At 42.4% G+C, this 25527-nt stretch overlaps 1 long non-coding RNA gene across 1 annotated transcript in view; it reads left to right on the top strand.

Annotated features, from left to right (window-relative positions):
• Positions 1-25527, top strand: part of LOC128335726 (uncharacterized) — a 58232-nt gene that overhangs the window by 31822 nt on the left and 883 nt on the right. The window contains exon 2 of the long non-coding RNA XR_008311703.1: positions 24926-25007. This is a non-coding gene — a long non-coding RNA (uncharacterized LOC128335726). The remainder of the gene's footprint in view (positions 1-24925; positions 25008-25527) is intronic.

The following is a 25527-nucleotide window of genomic DNA, read 5'->3' as shown; positions in this document are numbered from 1 at the left end:
TGGGGGTGGTAAATGGAGACATCCCCAGAAGCCACAGAGACTGTAATATGTTGATGAGAGATGAGGATAGTCAGATGATTGGTTCCAAGTTTCCTCTCCTTGTATTCCACTCTCAGCATTTGGCTTGGCTGCTGCTATGTAGGCTACAAGACTCTTTAGGATTAGTTACCCAGGTGAAAGCTGAACCACTTATCCTCAATAGAGTTGCTGCTCTAGAAATCGCTATGAATTGAATAGAGACAGACAACTATTTGCCTCTCGGTTTGAGTGAAAAGAACAAATATAGTTATCATCACCTTTACATGCTGATGTCTCTTAACACATGGACAACAAAGCAGAAGGCCATTGTAAAATTGGATGTCCATTTCTTTCTCTGCTTCTGTCATATACTTTTTCTGCCTTTCTAATCTAGCAATGGAGACACCCATCAGATTGTTTGGAGCATTAGGATGGCAAGATTGTGCCTGCCTTCTTTTGTTTTACCATGGCATCTCATCAAACACCCTACAAATGCACCAATTTTCTGAAGCCCCTGAAGTCCCACCACGTGGCATGCTTCTGGGTGGATTTTATATGCTCGATTATGCAGATGCTAGCGTTATTTACCTCAAGTAATTTTGCATTGTTGGGATCGCTAAATGGGTACTAGACTGCAAAGAGGTTATACATTGGATATATTCCCAAGTTGCTGACAGTATGAATTCCTAGCTCCCACCAGAGCAGTCTCATCTAGGGCACAAATGAGGTTCCTTGTATTAATAGTCCATAGTAAGGCTATTAAAAGTGACTGGGTACAGTGAGCAAGATGCTAAAATAAGGCAGAAAGGTATCAATTAATCTCATTCAGTTGGAGGAAAAATAAACCAAAAGCAAATATTTTGACAGCATAAAAAGCCATTTCTGCAATGCAAGTGTTGCTATACCCACCTAATAACTTCAACTCATAAAATTCAAAGCCTTTCTTTAGTCTTCAGAATTCCACACTGTAAATAATGATACTGCTTTTAAAAGTCACAATGTTTGGGATTCATTTGTTAAAGTCAAACATCAAGGAAAAAAACCTATTTTTTCTCAAAAGAAATCATCTGAGACACAACAGAAGAAAAATTCAAATTATTTAGGGGAAAAGAAATTGTGAATGAATTTGACAAGAAGATGCAGTTCCTTTCAAGTTATTCTTTTCCCTTGAAGATGTTCTCTCCCGCACGACTTCTTTCAAAATTTCATTTTATCTAGTAGACAAAAGAACGTGGAGGGCTTTCGCTTTATCTGTCTTCCAGAATGGCAGCCTAGATTTGGCAAGTGATCTTGCCTCACAACTTGATTTAAACAGGGAGTTCTTTTCTCTCTAATCTCTGGCAGAGCCTGATTGTATCATTTCTTTCAAAATCATTTATGAGTCTCAACAAGGAACCATCATCTGGGTTAGATAGAAGAGCCAAGTCAGTAACATTTCTATTTTCCTTTTCAGCATACCAAGTTTTCATTTTATCCTCATTACAATCTCATAAAATAGGTTAGGTGGAGAAACAGCAACTGGCCTAAGGCCAGCACGATGCAGAGAATATACATCAGAATGTCTGCGGGATAATTCAAAAGGTTTGCCATCCTGTCCCATGTTGAACTCCCCACCAAGAAGACCTATTGTCAGCAGTGACACTCTTGCACCTGGACTTTGGGGCTGAAGTCCAGGGACTCCAAACCACCTGGGGGCCCCCATTCTGTCCTTGGTTGTGTGGTTGCCACTGCCCTGCACTGTGCTGGGCGGCGGGTGTAATTGTGACCTGTGCTGGGTGCTTTAGAGACAGGGGTGAAGGAGTGGGGAAAGAAATATGTGGGATGGGAATATGTGAAGTTGTGTGTTGAAATGTTTCTGCTAATGCATATTTGCATAAAGATTGATTGAGTGATTGATTGATTGATTGATTGATTGGATGCTTATCGACTACACAGATAGGTTCTTTCCAGGATGATCTGTCTTCAACTTGGCCTTTAAGGTCCCTCAGTGGTGCATTCATGGCTGTCATAATCAAGTCCATCCCCCTTGCTGCTGGTCGTCCTCTTCTTCTCTTTCCTTCCACTTTTCCCAGCATTATGGACTTCTCAAGGGAGCTGGGTCTTCACACATAATGTGTCCAAAGTATGATAGTTTAAGCCTGGTCATTTGTGCCTTGAGTGAAAATTCTGGATTGATTTGTTCTGTGATCCATTGGTTTGTTTTCCTGGCTGTCCATGGTATCCTCAAAAGTCTTCTCCAGCACCAAAGTTCAAAAGCACCAATACGTTTTCTATCTTGCTTCTTCAAAGTCCAGCTTTCACATCCATAGAGTGTCACATAGAGTGTCAACCTTCTTTTTTGGCCTGTTTCTTGATTATTTCTGTACTGAATTGGTGGGTGGAGCCCATGCTGGCAGCCCTTCAGCTTTTGCTCGATTTGAAATACTGCGTGATTGAAAGCTCAGTTGTCAGCTTGTGGTGTAGTCACAAAATGGACCCGTCATATAGCCAATGCTGAAACAAGATGGATCCAGGCCTGGTCAGTGGCAAGATGAAACTTGAGCCCTGATTGGTTGGATTGGTGATCTAGCCAGTCAAGGACCACACAGCCAGCCAACAAGAAGAGTTTTCTCTTTGTTAAGGAAAAAAATGCTGAAAATAACAGCAAAAAGGAGCAAAACAGTTCAAGAAAGGCAAAGGTTTTGTACAATCTTTCAGATAACATTTTGGGATGGTGAAACTCCCTTCTGTGAACCAAAATTATCCAACCATGAAAATTCAGCCTCAATAGCTGTGCTACCCTGAATTTTGGATTCAGAAAGAATGTGCTAGAAATATCAAGATATTTGACTACACAAGAGAGAGATGGTGTGTGTGTGGGGGGGATATTTCAAAATGTAACTGTAGCAGCTAAACTAGAAAGAAAAGTACAATAGAACTTAAGTGCTTTATACCTTGCAGAGCTGCAGCTTCAGGACTGATTCCAGAGTTTCTTGTCTTGATTTATGAGGATGCTTATTTAAAATATGAGGATGTCAAAACGCTGCTTACATAACAATTAAGTAATAAATGGGGATTTGACATATGGTAATTGGATTGGCTGTGTACATAAATTATTGAACTGTTGCTATAAGTATTTGGAGGAACGGGATTTTCTTTTTGTGATTTCTCCAAATTTAAATGATTAATGTTATATCTAGCACACAACTTTCTTTCTAAAATGTTTAGGGCTTTTTTTTTTGGACTGCCTCATTATCATAGATGTGATCCAGCCAAAATGAAACATTTTGAAGTCTATTTGATTCCAATGGGGGAGACTTAACTCTTTCAATGAGCTCAGAGCCCACCTCAGGGTTTTGATGCCCTAGGAGAAGTTAGGGTTTGATCCCCTACCCCACCCAAAAAGGCTTTAATTTGAGCCATGCAGGCTGATCATTTGCGAGGTCAAATAACTTCACATGACCATCGAATGACTAGCATACCTTAGTCTGAAGATCCGGTGGGAGAGAGTTCCCAGTCCATTATGGGGGCAAAACTCTCACACTTCAGAGATGAAAAGATGCTGCTGTTAATTTGGATATCCAGTCTGAGACCTTTTCCTTTTTGGAATTAAATGCTGAGGCAGGCAATTCATATTTAAGGGAGAGAGTGCAGGTTATAAGACTAGCAGTTTAGTGGAGGCAGATGAGCAATGAGCAAAGAAGACTAAATTTTGGAGTGTAGAATGTGTACTTTGGGGAGCAGGAGGCAGTATTAATAGTAACTGATATCTATAACAACTGATAATAAAATTCTGGTATCCCAGGTCCTTGGGAAGGGCTCGATGTCTGGATAAAACAAACCAGTCAATAACACCTGTCTGACTGTGTAAACAAGAAATAATAATAATAGGTCTGCCTATCAACATAGCAATACCAGGGGATAGCAGAAAAAGAAATAGAAAAAACAACAAAATACAAAGATCTACAAATTGAAATTGAAAGGCTGTGGCAGAAAAAGACCAAAATAATCCCAGTGGTAATTGGCGCCCTAGGTGCAATTCCAAAAGATCTTGAAGAGCAAAATGCAGCTTTACTGGGAACAGCCTACAGTATAGCACAACTAGGCTCATGTCTTCTGCTCATGCAGTTTGCTCACCCCACCAGCGGTTCACTGCTCTAGATGTCAGCCAATGGAACTTAACATCAGCTAACTTGTCCCACTAATTTAACATCGGCATGATTCACTTTCTCTGGATTAAGGCCATATAAGATTACAAAACTTGGTTTTCTCTTTGGCCTATATAATCATTATCTTTAAAAAAAAAAGTTCCTAGTTTGGTGTGAAAAGAATGGTGCCAACAGTGAAGCGTTATTATTCCAGTTTGAGGAATGCCGAGAGATAATTATCCTAATAACATTTCTTGAAGCTGGGGAAAAATATATGGGTTATTTATACAGCACATTAGCATTTGTAGTGTATGCAAAACAAGTAAATAAATGTTAAACTAATATATTACTGAAAAAGTCAATATTGATTACTTGGAAGTTGAAGTGCCAAAGAAGGGGCTGTAAAATGTGTGACAGTCCAAGCAAGAAGAAAAATATTATATTCAAAGTAAAATAAATTGCTAGGCTATAATTTAATCACTTAATCCATTGCCATAATATTTTGCTGTAATTTATTTTGTTACTACAGAAGCATTCGTTTTTTTAAAAACACATTACTGATTCAGCAGTGATGGCTGTTGTTGGGATGGCATTACAAGAACATCGTGGAGGTCATTTGTCTTTTTAACTAATAGTTCATTATTTTAATACAAGAATGATTTTTGCCAAACTCTCCTATGCTTTTTAACCACTTTATTTTTCCGCATTGAACACAACAAGAGACAGGGGACACCATTTCTGATGAAGGAACATATATTGCAAATCAAACGTAATTTATATTCACTCTTTGTGGTGCTTGATTTTTATACCATTACCAAGGAATCTGCACTAATTAGGGCAATCCTCTGTGAGTGTAGTTGAAAGGAAGGCCTATTAAATACAATGGAACTGGATTGTGATTAAACAGGCATAACACTGTGCTCCATAGGCCGGTTTACATGGTCAATCTAATGTTCGTGCCCTCTTCCATGCAGTGAATGTACAAATACAGAATTGACCCACCCCCCACCCCCCACTGATTTCCAATTGGCAACGTGCCAACTCTGAGAATTTTAATTAATGAAAATATAAATTCACTTGTTCTTCCCTGGGCATGGTCACAACCTCAGGAGATACACCAGGAAGCAAAAGATTAGGTTCCTCAGAGCTATCTGCACCACCTACAGGAAAAATGGTCAGACACATCTGTTCAGTTAACAATACACCAACAATTTATTGTGCTCACCACAGTCTCAATGACAGAAAAGAGTAGAGATGGCACAGTTGCTTTTTCAGCTAGCTGAAGGTGACCAGTCCTTAGGGATGTATGCAGGCCTCCTAAGAGAAGCTGATGACCCTTACCAAAACTGACTGTAAGCTTTTCTACCCTTTCCCCTCATTGGACCCCTCTCTAAACACATCGACTTGTTTACCATTTGTTTACATGCATATGGATAGGATCCAGGTTCCTCAATTTAAGAGTACCTATAAATGGCTATTCCCCTTTACGCATGAGCTCAGTTGACTAAGCTTGTGGTTTCCCCACATTGGTCTTGTTTTCCTTTGAGTCAGCTGTGTGTCACTTGTTGCTCGTCCTATCTGTGTTGAAAGGTCTAATGCTTCCTGAGCAATGACCACCTGTCTGAAAGTGTTGAGACACTGGTGACAGGAAATATCTGTGACTAATGGTCAGGTATATTGAACAAAAGGACCGAGTTGGACCTACTGTCCCCTCTAAAGACTGAAACTTTGCTCAAGCCAGACTAATTTCTTACCTAATTTCATATTTCTTTCTTATGGCTCCCATTAAAGGTTTTCCTTCTCAATAAATCTTACACAATCCAACATGAAGCTGAGATCTGTAGGTTTAGACTGGATATCGGCCTTGCCAAGGGCATCATTAGGCAGTGGCCCATGGGATTGAGCCCCCAGTGAATGACTCAGAGCCCCGAATCCCATCAGCCACTTCCTTCATGAATGGGGGTAGGTGGGCAACCTTTTCTGCTGCTGCTCCAGAAGCAACAACCACTTCTCATCTCTGTCTCCTCCCTACAAGGCGCTGAGCTGGGGACAAAACAGATGCTTTACCCCACCAATACAGCACCTGTCTCTTCCAGCTTCCCTTAGCCCATCTAACTACTGCTGTCTGTGTTTTATTTATTTATTTATTGTTTGAATTATATGCCGCTTTTCATTAAAATAATCTCAAAGCGGTTTACAATATAGTTAAAACATAGCATAATTAAAATACAGAGGTACAGGTGATCTCAAGAGCAGTTCACAATAATTAAAACTGGCAATAGTGTCAACAGTGTACTGGGGAACACACCCAGAATTTACTTGTGCGTTACAGAGCTAGATTGGTTGTGGAGGACAATCTATCCCTCAACTAGTATTCTCAGCGACAATAACTCAGAGAGTGTTTCTCTTCTAAATGTTCTAGGTTTCAATGGAAGGTAGTGAGAAAACCAGTGGCATATCATTTTGATGATATTTAATATTATACTAGTATTAGATAGTATCTGATAGTTTCCTTTTTAAAAAATTGATAACAAGCCATGGTAAGTAGTATTTGTCCATTGAAACATTATACGATTTCATAATTAAAGCCCACCAAAATCAAAACCATCAAGAAATATCCAAAGGCAGGCCAGTTTTCAGTTCTCTCTTAAAACATTCAAAATGAGAATTCAGATTCTGCTTTGAAATTAGGAACATAGGAAGCTGCCATATACTGAGTCAGACCATTGGTCTATCTAGCTCAGTATTGTCTTCACAGACTGGCAGTGGCTTTTCCAAGGTTGCAGGCACGAATCTCCCTCAGCCCTAGCTTGGAGATGCTGCCAGGGAGGGAACTTGAAACCTTCTGCTCTTCCCAGAGTGGCTCCTTCCCCTGAGGGGAATATCTTACAGTGCTCACACTTCAAGTCTCCAATTCATATGCAACCAGGGCGGAAAATTCTCCCATGTTTGTATGTTTGTGAAAATTCATCTGATCTCTCCCCATTTGCAAGCTGATTAGACCTAAATAGGATTGAAAACATACGTTGCTGAGATCTAGCATGCTGCATTTCAAGCTTTAATAAGCCTCGGAGAGTGCATTATCTGTTCCGAAGCATTTCTGAAGCCAAACCATTTCCTTTCTCTCCATACTAATAATCCGCTGCACTTAGGGCACAAAGGCAGCAGCGCATTGACTCATCAACACTGAGCATTTCTGCAATTAGAGAACTTATCTAATCTACATAGACAGTGACAGTTTGGGGACTAATTCATACATTTTGGCTGTCTTTTCATTTACGGAGCAGCATGAAGGGACAATGCCGGTTGGTTGTTGTACAGCTCAAATTTGATTTTATATCATCCCTGCATATGTCATTATCATCTCTACACATTCCCTTTGGGAGCCATGTACTCATATTGAAAGGGTCTTGGAGTGAGACGGAGTTCAGACTGTCCACCCTGGCTAACAGACTCTCTCCAGAGGGAGTGGAGCGATTTCCCCCCCCAACTGAAATGGAAAATGCTGCAATTCTGCTTCATTGAAGAACAGGTTGACCCAGCTCTGCCTTCTGTTTGCTCTCTGGGTTATTTTCGATAACATTCCTATATGGTCCCTGCTTACACTGCCTACCTATCACAGTTTCATACACAACATGGCTGCTGTCAGCCTGCATGTCATTTTAATAAGGATGCCGGGTTTTGGCAACATGTTCTATTGAAGCTTCCAGGTTTTCATTGCATATGGTGCTTTCTCAGGCACTCCCTGCTGTCATTCAGTGTAACCGACAGAGCTGCCCCCACTGTGTGTCCCGGATAAATAGCAATGTCCAGAACTTTCACTCGGTTTGATGTTTCAAATATGTCGCCAGGTTTTGGAAGAATGTCTGCTATTATGCTCTGTCTTTAGTATGTCTTTTTGTGGCCAGTTCTGGGAAAAGAAATACAATTAACTTAGGTGGGCATTCTCAGATGTAAGTTTTAGTCACCGTGCAGTCAACACAGTTGGAAGAATTCAAACATTGTGGGGTCAGTGTGGAAAATTCAGTTTACAAGTAAGAACCTGCAGCAAAATATTGCTGTATATCCCCGGCATGCCTATAGTTGAAGATGATGAAGGTTTTAGGCATCTTTCCCCCTTAGATGCAGAATTTTTTGTTCGGTTAGGGTTAGGGTTGGGGTCCACATTTTTTGTTCAAGTTCTCCTTCCTCACCTCACCACTGAGTTCCATTAGATAGACTACATAATCTAAGAAGGTAGCTTTGGAACACGCTCCCTACTGAAATAAGAGCCTCCCGATCTCTTACAACTTTTTAAAAGGCAATCACGACACATTTGTTCACTCAGGCTTTTAATTAGAAACTGTTTTAATAGTGTGATAGTTTTTAATAGTTTTAACGTTGTTTTAAATTTTAAATTGTTGTAATATTTTAACCTTTTTATTTGTTGTTTTTATTGTATTGTTGTAAACCACCCAGAGACTTGCGTTTTGGGCGGTATATAAATATGTTAAATAAATAAAATTATTATTATTATTATTATTCACACAACCATTTGAATCTGGTTTAATGTGTGTATTAGCATGATTGTGTGAACCCACACCAAGATGGTTTATGGTCCGAGACTAAACAGATTCCCATCTTGGCGTGGGTTCACACAATCATGTATAGACCACTGCCTATCATTTCCAGTTTATATAAGTATTTATATTTTAAAATCTGGGCTTATTTTTTTAAAAGTTTGCTTAATTAATTAGAGATTAATTTTTAGCCAACTAAAAGGCTTTTTAATCAATTAATTTAGCCAATTTATGATAAAATGTTGCCCCCATAATTGGCAACAGCCTAGCTTTACATCTGGACTGTACGCTGTCTGCAGGAAAAGATGGTACCCTCAGCTTTTCAGCCCTACTACGCTGAACATCTTCATTCTAACCCCCCAATTGTGGGTTGCCCAATTATTCAAAGTGTCATGGTCTGAAGAATACTGTCGAATAAGGCAGGAGTTGAACCATATCATGAATTTTCTAAGACAATCAATTTAATCAAATCAAATCAAGATAAAATATTGCAGCCTTAATGGGCAACAGCCTAGCTTTAAACATGGGATGTATGTTTACTGCAGGAAAAGCTGTGAAAGCAACATGGTAGGTCTGAGAAACTTGGTGCACCATTGTTTCCTGCAGTAAAAGTTGGAAGTATGAGCCTTTCTTCTCTTTTCTGAAATTGAGCTTTTGAACATCTTGATTCTAACTATCACTTGTGGGTTTCCCAATTATTTAAAGTGTCCTGGTCTTAACTGTAGAATAAGGCAGGAGTTGAACCGTATCATGAATTTTCTTCCCAAGCAGCCAAAAGTGAATGAGGAATGATTGAAAACAAATTTTAACAGTGTTAGAGCTTTACTCTCAGGCCTGAGAGCAATCTGAGGCTTCATCAGCAGAAACAATTGGGAGCAGAAGGCGTTAAGGAAAAGTAACACAGCACCGAGGCCTTATGCATGAGAACGCCACCAGGTTTCTCCCACCCAAACAGCTGAAGTTACTGACCTGGAATTGGGAAGTATTGTATTGGTCACGAAAGCTAAATCTACTCTGTCAGGAGGTTAACAGGGTACAGCATGTAAATTGCAAGAGCTATGAAAAATAGATGGACTGGAAAAATTTAATTTTATGAATACATATTGTTAGCTTGCTGAAAAGTCCGAACTTTTGGGGTAATGGCAGCACAGTTAGAATTTGATTAAACTGTTTAACATCTCAGTGTATGCATTCTGTACATATTGAGGGTCATGGCAGGAAGTCACTTTTAGGAGCACCTTCTACCACGGCTGGGACTTTTATTTGGCCCCAGGCATGCCACTCATTGAAGAATATTTCCTCATCCTTAGCTGTGTCAATCTGTTCAGCTTCCAATCCTTATCAATTACCCAGCTGTGCCTGGCTCCAAGGTGACCCTGAAGGCTAGGACTAATCACACCCTCTCTGAGCTGCTGCTGGTTGTGATGATTCGCGGTGGAAAAGTGGCCCTGTGACAGCAAACATGACTTGTTCCTTTGGCTAAGCAGGGCCTGTCCTGGTTTGCATTTGGATAGGGGGCTACATGTGAGCACTGTGCAATATTTTATTTAGGGGATGAGGCCACAACTCAGTGGTAGAACATCTGCTTGCATGCAGAAGGTCTCAGGTTCACTCTCTGGCTTCTACAGGTCAGGCTGGGAGAGACTCCTGCCTGAAAACCTGGAGAGCTGCTGCCAGTCAGTGTAGACAAGACTGAGCTAGATGGACCAAGGGTCTGACTCAGTATAAGGCAGCTTCCTATGTTTTCATTATTATTGTGTATGTGTGTGTGTGTGTGTGTGTGCTGCCTTTCAATGAAAGTTCTCAAGAGGTTTATATAGGAAAATGACAATACATAAATAATTATGGCGCCCTGTCCCAGAAGGGCTCACCATCTAAAAAGGAATGCAGGTTAGATACCAGCAGCAGCCATGGTAAAGAGGCTGCACTGGAGTTGGGAAATTGCTTCCTGCCCCCCACTAAATATAAGAGAATCACCACTGTCTCTTTGCTCAGTGAGCAGGATGATGATGATGACTGAAGATGACTCCTTCCTTACCTCTAGCAAATCAGTTCTAGCTGCTGCTCCTGGAGCTGGGCTGGGTGAAAGGCCACCACCAAGATCAGGGCCAAGAGGCCCAGTCTGGCCCTACGGCTGCAGTTTCCACTGCTTATTTCCCTTGCTCTGCTGAGCTTTCAGCTACAGACCATCAAGCACTGTGGTTGAACTCGGGAAGCAGCAATGGCACATCTCCTCTGCTTTGGGCCTGGTTGCCTTCATTGCACTTGCCTCTTCTCATATGGGTCTTCGGCCATGGAGACCATGCTTTCTGGTCCTTTCCTGGCAGAGATACAGTTGGCAGCTAGTAAGGGCAGTGTCTTCTTGATGGTTTTACCTTATCTATGGAACTCCCTCCTTAGGGACATTAGGCTCCATCCTGTCCTGCAATTAGAAACCCACAAGGCAAGGCAATCAGGCTCGCAGGACACTGGAGATCACCAGATGAGCAACTTTGGTGGGACTGGTGCTGGTGGCCTTAGTGGAATATCCAGCATCTTCATATACACACATCTGGGGTTTGCCACTTGATTCATTTTTTAATTTAAAAACAACAACCTGTATTAAAAATATTCAGTGCTGTGACGTCTGTTTCGGCAGCCTCCGAAGAAAGCCCCATCAGAGCCAAAAAATAATTCTCAGCATTCCTTGTGAAGGAGGCCAAAAATCAAAAATTCTGAGTGTAGCTTGTCTTTAATTATTTATAAATGAAACTGTTTCCATGAAGAAAAAAACCAGAGATTTTTTCCCAAAAAAACCAAAGTGATGGGCAGTCAGGAGCTTTGTGGGTGGTGAAGGGAGAGGTTCTTTTTACCCCTCGTCACAGCTAACAATTTCCAAAGACGTCACCGACAAAATATTGGCAATGCAATGTATGACCTTACGGAATGCTAACATTTCAGCTGACATTTTCATAAATGATTTATATTCTTCTCCCTGATCAGAGAGTGAATCAGTCAAACTGCTCGGACCTGATTCACAGATTGGTGACAAGGTTATGCACATCTGCGCAAGCTGAAACTTGGATTTTTTTTCTCTCAATGGATTTCTCAATGGATGGAAGACATACAGAATTTAGTTGTCATCAAAGACAGAAGTCTAGTAGTAGTAGTAGTAGTAGTAGTAGTAGTAGTAGTAAACTGCCTGGCTGAATTACTCAATGGAAGTAATATTTTTTCACTGGAGTGGATTCCCATTTTTAGCTCATCAAATATACTGTGGTTGTGTAGAAAAAAACAATTATGTACATGTGTTTGTGAACTGGCCTCCAACTATCTGTATATCTATCAGAAATTCTAAAAGATACAACTTAAAGAGATTTAAGTGTCCACTTTCAATTGGCTCCAGACCACAAAAAAGTTCAGAAGCCCAGAAGCTTTATGAAGGTTATTAAGGATATGGTGGAAATTGAATAACCCCCACTATCTTTGCCACAAGAAAGATGTTTGGAGTTACCTAGTGTGCAGAGAAAATGTCACTTCCCAAGGTGATATGAGATACACATACTTTTCATCCTAACAAGCACAAGTACGTGCTCTGATCCACTGACTATCAAAGCATCTAGTGGAGAATGTCAAATGAGGGCAAAGGCAGCAACTGTCTCTCCTACTAGAGCATCTACAGGCACACACAGATTCAGCTGAAATGTTTAAAACACACACACACACACCCCTCTGTTCAACATGATGAGGCTTAGAACAAGGTATAATGAAATCTAGCCTCTGAGATATTTAATCAGGAACAAGATCAGGAGGTAGGAAGGAAAGTGTAAGGAATATTATTCATTCGTTTGTTGGTTTGTTTAATAAATGTGTGTACCACCCACTACGGAAGTCTCTAGAGAGTTTACAACATAAAACAAACCAAGAATTTAACAGTTAAAACATTTTAAAATCCCATTAAAATATCCATAAAAACACACCAACTAACTTAAAAGCTTGGCTGAAGAGATGTGTCTATAAATGTGTCCTAAAAGCCAACAGGGATTGATTGATTAAGTGCCATCAAGTCCGTGTTAACTCTTAGCGACCACATAAATAGATTCTCTCCAAGATGATCTGTCTACAACTTGGCCTTTAAGGTCTCTCAGTGGTGCATTCATTGCTGTCGTAATCGAGTCCATCCACATTGCTGCTGGTCATCCTCTTCTTTCCTTTCCTTCAACTTTCCCCAGCTTTATGGACTTCTCAAGGGAGCTGGGTTTTCGTATAATGTGTCCGAAGTATGATAGTTTGAGCCTAGTCATTTGTGCCTCAAGTGAAAATTCTGGATTGATTTGTTCTGTGATCCATTTGTTTGTTTTCCTGGCTGTCCATGGTCTCCTCAAAAGTCTTCTCCAGAAGCGTCAATCCTTTCTCTATCCTTCTTCTCCAAAGTCCAGCTTTTGTATCCATAGAGTCCATAATGTCCAGCTTTTGCATCTAAGTTATATTAGAGACTATTTCACACCAGTGCACAAACAGGAATTTATTTATTTTTAAACTGTTTAGAACTTAATATCGTGCACCAGTAACATTTCCATAATTATATGAAAAGCATCCTGTAATTAGAGACACTCTATTAATAATGTTACCAAACTACACTTAAAGACATCTAAAGAAATTTCAGAGTTGTTTAAAATTTCAGAGTCCCCAAAGAGAAGAGGAAACAGGCTGAATTTGCATTTCATGTTCAGTCCAAAACTATTTTGCCTCCAGCACAGCCAATTTTTCGATTAATTAGGCAAAAAACTTTTAGTTAATGAGACATCCCATCAAAAATAACTTGCTGCTGAGATCACCTTGCAGAGGAGAATATTTCTTTTCTCTATTTCTATGCAGCTTGATAACCCTGTACATAAGAACAGCCCTGCTGGATCAGGCCCAAGAAGGCCCATCTAGTCCAGCATCCTGTTTCACACAGTGGCCCACCAGATGCCTCTGGGGAGCCCACAGGCAAGAGGTATGTGCATGCCTACTCTCCTTCTCTTGCTCCCCTGAAACTGGTATTGAGAGGCATCATGCCTCTGAGGCTGGAGGTGGCCCACAGCCACCAGACTAGTAGCCATTGATAGACCTGTCCACCATGAGTCTCTCTAAACCCCTTTTAAAGCCATCCAAACTAGTGGCCACCACCACATCCCATGGCAAAGATTTCCACAGATTAATTATGCACTGTGTGAAAAAGTACTTCTGCTTGTCAGTCCTCAATTTCCTGACCTTCAGTTTCATGGGATGACCCCTGGTTCTAGCGTTGTGAGAGAGGGAGAAAAATTTCTCTCTGTCCACCCTCTCCACTCCATGCATAATTTTATAGACCTGGATTGTTTCTCCCCTTAGTTGCCTCTTTTCCAAAGTAAAAGAGCCCTATTTGCTGTAGCCTTGCCTCATAAGGAAGGTGCTCCAGGCCTCTGATCATCTTGTTTGCCCTCTTCTGCACCTTTTCTAGTTCTACAATATCCTTCTTACGATACTGTGACCAAAACTGTATGCAGTACTTTAGATGTGGCTGCACCATAAATTTGTATAAAGGCATTAAAGGCATTATGAATAATTTATGAACAAATTAAAGAGCACTGGTCTAAGTACTGATCCCTGGGGGACCCCACCTCCTACTTCCCTCCATTGTGAAAACTGTCCATGTATTCCTACCCTCTTTTTCCTGTCCTTCAACCAGTTACCGATCCACACATGAACCTGTCCCCTTATCCCATGACTGCTCAGTTTGCTCAAGAGGCTTTGGTGGGGAACTTTATCAAAAGCTTTCTGGAAGTCAAAGCATACTATGTCAAAGATCACCTTTATCCACATGCCTGTTGACACTCTCAAATAACTCTTACCTGTGGGCTACCTGCCCAGGACAGCAAAATAGGAGAGTAGTACTTCAAGCACCTGGTAGTTGGGCTGAATTTGGTTTGGTCACACACAGTCAACAATCGGGAGTGCACTCAGCTCCTGAAATTTCCAATCATGTGAACTAAGTAAGAGAGTAGAAAAGATAATTCATGTAGGAGTAAACTTTCTTGTGATGTTGCCTCAGTTTTCCATTTTGTTTAATGTGCATTAAAACATGCAGTAGCAACCTACTTCCCATGGAGCATCAAACACATCAGGAGAATTTAAACCAGCCCACTCTTAAGCACCATCACTGGTATAGGTAGCACCAAAGAGAGGCGTTTTAACCAATTACTCCTCCAAGATTAATCTCCTGCATGCAGATTCATAAGTGGGAGAGAAAGTGACAAGCCAGCACAGTCTGTTATTTCTGTTCTGTCAATGAAAAATGGCTTTCACTCTCTGTCTTGGTGGCTTCTTGCTGTGTCTGAATGTTTAAGACTGGAGAGCTGCAGAGACTGCCTCAAGGAACCATATTTGTCAGGACTGGCAGCAAGGAACCCTTAAGTGTTCCGATAAGGAAGTGATGATTAAAACATTAAAGAGTCTAAAAGTGGAGGCATCAATCCTGATACAGCTTGCTGAGGGCTGCATGAAAGGAAGTTGAAAATGTGTCATCATTTCTCCCCCGCCCTTTTCATACAAAACTTCACCACCAGCTATGCTGGTTACCCTAAAACTCAGTGGCAGTTAATGATGATGAATTATCACCAATAGTAGGTAAGGCTCATCATTGACCAAGGCAACTTACAACAGCAATAGTGGGCTTAGATCTAAAGAACTGTGACTCTTCTGGACTAGGAATCAGATCCCCTACTACCAGAGGAGTCATCTGAGGACAGAGAGGATGAGGAAGGCAAGATGCTACAGTCATTCCCAGAAGAGCTTCAGATGTTAATATCCTGCCAGAGATTCCCATTGGAGGAGAGGCCCAGGAACTAGTGATGCCTCCACCTGCTAGGCTTGAGAAGGTAGACCTGTCCCACACCCAGGATGGCTGCTCAGAATTCTTGGAAATGGTGGAGGTACCTCCCTGTTACTATAGCACCTCTCCAGCAGCCAGAGACTCTGCTTCTCCACTGGAGCCAGCTCTTGAAAAATATATTTATGCCCTTTTAAACATAATTAGTGTCTTCAGAGGGAAACCCTAACCCTGCCCACAAACTACTTAAGCCCTCAGAGTTGGCTCCATAGGGACACCCTAGCATGCTGTTCTCAGTTGCCTTGTAGCCAGCCTGAATCTACCTAGCTTCACAGTGAGCTATCCATGGTCCTACTCCCTTGTGCAATTCCTAACAAGCCTTTCAGGTACTCTCTGTGGGCCGCCACAGCCCAGGACAGAATAGTGAGCTGAAGAGCAATATCTGTCAGACTGTTCCTCAAGAATTTGCATAGTGCTATAACTGGAAAGCTCTGCCCCCATTCTCATGTTTCCATTTGCACAAGAGGTAGCACAAACTCTTCTGCATTCAGAAAAAATATATATTTAGGAATATAGGAACACAAGAAGCTACCTTCTACTGACTCAGACCGTTGGTCTGTCTAGCTCAGTATTGTCTACACAGACTGGCAGTGGCTTCTTCAAGGTTGCAGGCAGGAATCTCCCTCAGTCCTGTCTTGGATGATGATGATGACAGCTTAGAGATACTGCCAGAAAGGAACCTGGGACCTTCTGCATGCAAAGCAGATCCTTTAGGGAATGTCTAAATCTAAATAAAATAATGTACTATCATGAATGACAGGGAATGCCCACTGGTTCCTGACCATGGAATACCAAAGGACCATGGAATGCATTGAGTTTCCACATGGCCAACAGCAATCCAGAAATTCCATGCATTCCTATGGCCTTTTGGAAGCAGCAGCATATGAACATAGGTAGCTGCCTTATGCTGGGCCAGACCCTTGGTCTGTCTAGCTCAGTATTGTCTACTGAGTCTCTCTCAGCCTTATCTGGAGATGCCAGGGGGGACGGGGACTTGGAACCTTCTGCATGCATGCATGCAGGTGCTCTTCCCATAGTGGCTCTATCGCCTGAGGGAATATCTTGAAGTGCTCACACATGTAGTCTCCCATTCAAATGCAAACCAGGGCAGACCCTGCTTAGTAAAGGGGGGAATGTATATGTGCAACCACTAGACCAGCTCTCCTCCCCTAGACCTTTGTTGGCTTGTTAATGTTTGGATGCTGTAGGTCTACAGTGCAGCCTTCAAAACAGCTCACAACAATTAAGTTATTGAAAACGTTACATCACAAAAGGAGCAGTTCACTGTCTCCTGTTCTCACAGAATGCAGTTCATTGTTCTCACACATTGCCCTGCCTCGAAGTGTAAAGCAACCCTTTCTGTGAACGGAAGGTGTCTTATTTTATAGGACTGCACCTTCAGCATGAAGAGTAACTCAAACATCACAAAGCATTTTAAAAAACCAAAAGCTGATTGAGGGAAATTGAAAAATGAAATTGTACAGGGTATAGTATTTTTTAAAAATACAAAATGTTGTGTGTGTCTGTGTACACAGGTGGGTGCACATGTGTTACTTGGTTGCCAGCTACTTTCACTTATGAATATGAAGATTTCTAGTTGGGCAAAAAGTGAAATCCAGTGGAGGACAGCAAGGGAAGTTTAAAGAGGTTTGATAAGACTGGTGAAATTTCTTAAGTGCTGTATATGTGTAGGTCACACATCCCTGATTAGACCATTCAGGAAAGAACATTAAGAAAGCATTAACTGTTCCCGACAACAAGGCACTATAGTTCTCAAACTGTAAAAGGTTAAGTCTGGTGGGTGTTTTCTGTAAGGAAAAAATCAATATTGTTGTTTAGTAGCTAATAAATGACTTTTATTAACCTGGACTGTATCATATCAAGAGTTCGCTCCCACTAAGACATTGAAAAGCAGCACAATGAAATCTCTTCCACAGGCAACCTACTGCATATCAGAACTATTCAAGAGTAGTCAGCATTAGGGATTTAATTTTTCTTCGCTCAGAGTTTTTAAATCCTCAGTAAAGTGTGTTGTCAAGTCGGTGTCAACTCCTGGCGCCCACAGAGCCCTGTGGTTTTCTTTGGTAGAATACAGGAGGGATTGACCCTGGCCATCCCTCCCATAAACATCGATAAACATCAAAATGATATTCACTCTGTTGCTTTGACCAGTGCTAGTCAATGTTGAAAAGATCAGGAGAAGCTGAAAGTTTCCCAAGCCACGTACACATCTCTTCATCTGTGTCTTACAGTCTGTGACGTTTTTTATGTTGCTATACCATTGATGCCATTCATAAATGCCATCCTAATTTTCAGGTGTTTGGAGTCTGGAAAGTTCAGTTCCATTCACTCCAAGCTTTAATGTTCAGCTTACTGTATTTATGCAAAGATATGGGACTGAAGACATTTTCATGTTGCAGGAAATATTATCCCTTCTCTGCTGTATTGTAAAAAGAGCATGGAAAGTGAATACAGCAGTAAAATTCCCCCTCAATCAATGCAGAATCGACTTGGTGAAGCTAGGATGAAACAGAGGCTTAAATAATACTTTGCATACTTGCAGCGACTGACATCCTGACTAAAGAAGAGCATGCATTAGGAGGCTGAGGGGATATGTTGGGAGCTTCCTCAGTCATAAGAAGAGCCCTGCTGGATCAGGCCCAAGGCCTATCTGGTCCAACATCCTGTTTCCCACCAGTTGCCTCTGGGAAGCCCACAGGCAAGAGGTGAGGGCATAATCCCTCTCTTGCCAGCTCCCCAGCAACTGGTATTTGGAGGTATCCTACATCTGAGCCTGAAGGTAATCAATCATCAAAAATCTTCTAGCTCACCTGTCCATGCATTTGCAAATACATTTTAAAATCAATTTCCTGACTTAACCATCATTGTTGCTGCCGTTCCCCAGTTCCTTCATCTTTTAACTTCACATTCTGACACTTTATTCGCTCTGTATTCCCTCATTTTCTAAACCACAATGAAATAAATCCATGGAGAAGACCACGTACAGCTGTGGTAACATGACAGAACAAAGTAGTCCATGGGACTGCTTAGATGATTGACTATTCAGATGAAAACACAAGCAAGCAAAAGAACCCCAAAGCGATGCTGAAAGGTACCAAAAAATTCCTTTGAAGGTAACATTGGATGTCTAGGATGAGGCTGGCAGGTTTGGTGACAAATTGTAAAAGGTAGGCAGAGAAATTGTATCTCCTCAAAGAGTAGAATTAAGGATTCACTGGTTACATGGCTTGGTTTTGTGACAGAAGCAGACAGCTAATTTGTTGCAGATATTTGTGATCTGTGAGCTCTGATGGCACAAACCACACATTTGGGTTGTTCACATGACCCTAAACAGGGTTGGAAAGCAGCCATGCTCTCCTGATTGGTGGCCATGTGAACCCAAACATCAAGGTAGAAGGAGGGGAGGGTGGCCATATGGGAGCTAGGAGCTGAGGCTCTGTTTCCCTTAAAGCAGCCCCCTGGCGCTGAGGTCAGTGCAGTACTGCACAGTGGGGATGGTCACCTCCTATTGGAGTACTCCGCTTTGGCCAAAGCCTCCCATAGGCCCAATAAGCAATGAGTCAGGGAGCCACACTTGGGTTTGATTAGGGCCACCACTGGCTCCCGGGGCCTTACTATGAAGAACACTGGGCTAGAGAGATCGACAGAAGCCCTCCTCTCGGAGGTGGGGGGCACTCTGCAACATTTGTCATTCTAGGAAGGCGGACTGGCCAGGGAGAAAGCTAACTGCATTCCTAATCTGTGCATGATCTCGTGGCTGCTTCAGAAGTGATATGCTTGTTTTACCCTGATCCAAGGTTTTGCTGTGGCAGCAAGGGCACCCTCAGTGACCTGTTTTTTTGAGCTGTTTCTTTGCTGCCAGAAATGTAAATGGCTCTATAGACACAGCAGATATTGCTATGACACCAGAAAAGCTTCTTTTGCTTTGCTCTAAAAGGTATACACAATTATGCTTCATTACCTGGTCATTGTACGAGATGACAGCTTAAATAGCAGCCAAGTTTTTCAGGTAGCTTGAAGAAATGTCACACTCGGGTGCCTGATCTGGTTAAGCAATAACTTTCACTTTGCTCATGGTTGTTTTTCCAGTTGCCAGTGCTGAAAATGCACTTCCTCATTTCTCATTGTCTACATCAGGGAAAGAACATATCATCCAGTTCCATTCCAATGATATTAGCTTTCACCTTGCCAGAACAGAAAAGGGTGAGCACAGGCATGTTTGCTGTGCTAATAAACATCTGTTACTGAACATTTTGCTTGCACTCATCCAGAGAATAATCTTTGAACTTACCCAGAAAAGTTCTCGGGAAGTTTTGAATGCAGATTTTGACTATTGTCAGTTTTCAGGGGAGAGAATGAAAAATACTCGGACTGCAGGTCACCATACACCTCCTTGCATTATTCAAGTTTCATGTGGATTGCGGAGCAGGTCATGTTTTAATGCAGGAGTTATTCTAGGGTTTTTTCTGAGCCATGGAGTTCTGGAATCCATTCATTGCAAAGTCTGCTTGTCACCACCCGTTGCATCTCTGCACTGTCAAATCCCTTGAAATCAGATGCAAAGATTCCTGGTATCAGGGACATCATTAGGAGGAGGTATTTAAGGTCAAAGATGCTACAGAGAAGACATGGTTACCCATGGCAACAACTTCACCTCACGATACCTATATACTGCCCTCAGCTGCAGAGCCTCCCTGTGCTTAAGAAAACATAATGTTTGCCAGCAGCAATATATAGAAAATAAGATACAGAATAGCTTAAATTAAGGCTGTCCACTAAAACCTCTGTTTCCCTCTAACTGGACTGTAAATGTGATGCTTGAATGTTTCGCTAGCAAATCGATTGGACCAAGTGACCATCTACTGTATCTATCATGTTTTGTTTTCTTCACTGCAAGTAGCAATGGTAGCAATTTTTCATGAAGGGTGAGTTATGTATTGGGAGGAAAGGGCGTATTTGTTCATGTCTTCATATATTTGTGGCCAGTCAGTATCGTTTATTGGTTACCCACAAAGGTTTTAACCAGTTGCAGTGAACATGAACAGCATGATAACATACAGGCCAGGTTCCCACATGACATGGCTATATCCAAAAGATCAGGAATCAATATGCAGATTGCCATTTTATTAGTAATATTGATCCTTGATCAGTATTTGATCAGTAGATTGGAAGTGAGGGACAAATGTCTGGTCCGGTGCCACAAGTAAGTGGGATATGCCGAGATTGGTGGGTGTGTACAGCATGCCCAATCTTGGCACAGTGTCACAAAGACCAGAAGTAGAGGTCACATGTGTTTCCAGGGCTGCAGGGCCAAGCAGAGCAGAGCCGCTGCCATACTGAGGGCTTCCTCTCTGCTGCTCGTGCAATGCCTTGTGGGATACGTAGAGGCCCCAGCTCCCAATTTCAGCAACCTCAGTGTTTGTGGGGGTGCAAGGGCAGCAGAGCCCCAAGGAGGCTCTGATCATCTGGGAAGCATGAGGTAGGAGCACGCCTTCCCTCCAGCCCACCCTCCTATGGTGGTGAGAATGAGCCCTTCGGGTGTTTGGTGAAAGATCTGAAGAATTGCCAGTCTAGGAGTTGCTGGCGTCTTCTGCCATGATGGCAGGCACACATCAAGCATCTCCCCGCTCCCCCGCCCATTACTGTATTCCTATACCAGTTATAGTAACACCGCCACCTCTGTGACTGTATTCTTTGAAAACAGGGCACTTTTACCCCCTGGAAAATATCGCATGCTCTTTCACTGGACTCCAATCAATCTGCAGCCATCAGACATTCAAGTTGTCAGAATGGAAAGCTGTAGCGTAGAAGTGTTTGGGTGGCAACCACTACTTTCAGGCTTTAATGGATGTTTTTTGTCTCCAAATATCCGTTATTAGCTATCAGATGCTGTCAGTCTGATGTTAGGAAAGGGCGGCCGCAAGTGTCATTTCCAACTTCCTAGGCCTTGTCCCCTCATCCTTATACGTTGGAGTATTGTGAGATGTCTTCCCAAACAATCTCCCAAGGCATCCCTTTTCTTCAGCGCCTGCTTCCTAAAGGCCTTGAGACACATATTGGGTGGCACAGAAGAAGCAAAATGCACATCAGGGAAGAAAGATCAGTGTCCTATATCTTTGGGGTTTTGACAGAAGAACAGTGGTGGTGTATTTCACATGAATGTTCCATCATAAATTAAAGCAGGCCCATAAAGGGAAGCTAGGAATGGTCTGCCTTCTACCGAATCAGACCATTGGGTTCCTCTAGCTCAGTATTGTCCAAACAGACTGGCAGGAGTTTCCTTAGGTTCCAGATGAGAGTCTTTCCCAGGCCTACCTGAAGATGCTGCCAGGGATTGAACTGGGGTCTTCTGTAGGCAAGTATGCAGATGTTCTTCCATTGACCTATGTCCCTATCTTTAAAGGGGGAATATCTTACAGCATTCACATGTAGTCTCCCATCCAAATGCAAAACCAGGCAGACCCTACTTAGTTAAGGGGACAATTCATGCTTGCTACCAGATGACCAGCTTTGATAGATAGATTGATAACAATAAAAAGTGCTCTGAGAATTTGAATAGTGACTTTCCTTCAGGTTGCTACACAGGGACATCTATGGAGGAGGTAACAGAGGTGTGAGCTACTTGTATGGGAGTGTCACTTCCTTTGACCAACTCTGGTGCTGCCTATGGGTCAGGACGCCTGGGCCATGGGCAGTGGTACCTGAAAGTCCAGAGGCCAGGTCTGAGAGAGTCTGGAACTCAGAGGGTTGAGTAGATGGCGAACATCTGGAGGGTTGAGGCAGAAGTCAAGATTGAAGTACACACCAGTTGTCAGGTCTCAGCTGGATATGTCCACCAGCAATCAGAAGGCTTAGGCAGGAGGCAAGGGTCCCAGTGAACAAGGGGTCAGAACCAAGGATCCATCAGGTCAGGGAGTCAAACCAGAAGCCAGCAGTCAAGGTCATACCAGGGGTCAAGCCATGTCAAATGGGAACCAAACTCAGGAACAGGCTGGGAGTCACAACATGGCACCAGAATGTATAAAAGCATTGCATGCCAGACCAATGAAGAGGTGAGGCTGAGGGCATTGTGTGATCTTTCTCCTGGCACCTACCCAGTCCCAGGTATTGGAGGCGAGGCAGGAGAGTGCAGGGCAGGGGTCCAACAGGAATGTGGCCGCCATTTTTCTCTGCGCCAGTTGTAGATGCAACTGTACGTCTTTCCTAAGGTTAAAACTCTAGACTAGTTTTTTTGGCACTTAATTCTTTGTTGGTTTCATAATTCCTATAAAAATGACCTGGCCAATTATCACATTGCCCTTATACCCAACAGGAGCTTGGGTCTTTCTCCATACAAAACCTCTCCTCCAGAATAAACAATAAGTTAAGCATAAGGAACTTTGTTGAGTGGATTTCTGTGGAATCTTTCAGTGGTGCAAGAGGCTGCCGCTGGAATGCTAACTCTATTGACTAGACCTCTGTGTCTGGGGCATTTGGAATCTAACTAACCTTTCTTTCTCTTCTCTTTTTTAATAAGATTAATCAGCAAGGAGACTGTGAGCACCACTTGGAATTGCTGATTTTTCTCAAGGGTGCAGGGCCTGCCAGAATTCTTTTAGTCCGGGCTCTAAAGAGGCATTTTGCTTCTCACTATGTGTTGAAAGCAATCAAACCTCAATTAAATCATACACACACACACACACACACACACATTCATGCTGGTGTTACAAATGAACTCCATGAATCCATGCTGCTATGGAACTATGTCTCCCATAAGTATGATTTTTAGAAGGTGAGAAGGTGATTGCAGAAATGCGCAATCTGAATTCTTTATTGACCTTCAGGAGAGCCCTTAAAACCTATCTGTTTGGCTTGGCCTTCCAGGGTTTTTAAATTAGTTTTAATTGTTTTAATGCTATAACCTGGTTTCCAGGGTTTTTAATTGTTCTGGTTGTTTAATTGTTTTTTATGATGTTTTAATTGTTAATTGATGTTTTATATTGTTTATATTTCTGTTTTAACTGTTATTGGTTTTATTGGTTTTGTTTTAATTGTAAACCGCCCTGAGCCACTTTAGAAGGGCAGTATAAAAATCGAATAAATAAATAAAATAAAACAAATAAGGGGCATGATTTGGCTGAAACTAAGGTGGGACATATGGATTTAATTAAAGCAGCCCATACCTTTCCCCTTGGATTTTGAGCATCGTTGGTGACTATAGGGCTATTTGCACATGTACACATTTTTGTGGGGATGGCTGTGCATGTCTTCATGTTAATAACCAATGTGGGGACTGAGACCCTCAAATGTGGTGTGCAGGTCATATATATTGTGGCAAATGCATTGAACATAATGTGTGCATAACTGTATGCATGTACAGTTCAAGAGTTGTGCGTTGACGGGCATAGTGAGACATATGCGGCTCATGCCTCATGGGCACCCCCTCCCACACACACACACTGCAGCCTGCTCCCTCTCCTAGTGGTGGCAGCATCCTCACCGCTGTGGCGACAGCACTCTCTCACTGCCCTCATGCCACAGTCGAGCCGGCTCTGGCCCCAACGCAGCTGGAACCAAAGAGCATTCATGCACCCTGATGACACGAGCTCCTCCTGAGGCCTCATGTCTGAACTTGTCCCCTGAGACTTGCTGAGGCTGAGAGGCAGAGGCTTTGTATTCAGCAGCCGCCCCATGGGGCAAACGGCTGGGTCGCCTCCACCTTGTCAAGGCTTTCAGCCTCTGCTATGGCCCTAGCCACTCCACCAGGCTGTCCATTTGGTCCTTCCAGAACAGGAAAGAGAGAAAAACCTCCTGTTTGGATTCAGTCTTGGCCTGAATACTAGGACCCAGGTCTTCTTGGTATTAGTAGGGCAAGCCTATTATTCCTGGTTGTCTGCTTGACCTCGACCTCCGGCTTCAGCTCTGAATCTTAGCTTTTCTCTTGATCCCGGTTCCTGATCTTTTCTCATCCCTGACTCCTGATTCTCTGTCATGCACAGAGCCAGTCAACATATGGAGACCAGAGGCCATTTGTGTGAGCAAGGCCTTTGGCCACCGAAATCCGAATAGGAGAACACTCTGGTGCACCATCCATGGGTTTTCAGCAGCCAGAGACGAGAATGCATTGATTAATCAAGGAAGGAAGGAGTTACTGAGCAACTGGGGAACTTTTAGAAATGACTAACAGTGACATGTTCTAGTTAAAGCTCTTTTACTGTGCTTTGGGAGGAATTCCAGCTGTTCATAGGAGCCTTCCCAGGAAAAATCCAGTAAGGATTTGGGAAAAGGGAATTCAGAATTTCTTTTTAAGAGACTTTACCACTTTGCAGCTGCAGCTGTTTCCTGTGCAGAGAGACTATGCTTATTGAAAACTTGAAGGCAGCAGAAAACAAACTATATATACCAATGCAGGTAAATAACCTGTTGATTGTTCTGTGGGTTGACATGGCTGTTATTTTCTTTTCTCCAAGAAAAGGTATTTTAAATGCCATTAGAAAATCTGAGCAGCGGTAATGAGCATCACAATACCTATTAGCAACAGAAACAAAAAGAAGAAGAAACTGCAAAATGAACCTCGTGGTTCTCTTTACTTGATCAACACTCACAAAAGAACCCAGCGGGAGATCTAGCTGCAAACTAGGGGAAAGGTAGCAATTACATGGGGAGTGGGAAATTCATGGCAGAAATGAGATGTTGCTACATCAGTGGCCTCGAACCAGAGAATGAGAGAGACAGAGAGAGAGAGAGAGGTGTGTCGCTGTTCTCCCCTCTGCTGTGGCACATCTGGAGAAACTCCAGTTTAGTCAGCAAATTCTATTTGGGTTTACATAAGTGTAACTGAAAGCAGATGTGGGTAACCTTGGGAGCAAAGCACTATGTTCTGATGGGAAATCTGCATAGACACCATCCAGCCCTCTTCCAGATAGGTAAT

Source organism: Hemicordylus capensis, chromosome 11 (genome assembly GCF_027244095.1).
Source record: "Hemicordylus capensis ecotype Gifberg chromosome 11, rHemCap1.1.pri, whole genome shotgun sequence".
In the NCBI taxonomy this organism is placed as follows: domain Eukaryota; kingdom Metazoa; phylum Chordata; class Lepidosauria; order Squamata; family Cordylidae; genus Hemicordylus; species Hemicordylus capensis.
Note: the sequence above shows the minus strand (reverse complement) of the source record. Positions and strands in the feature narration are given on the sequence as shown.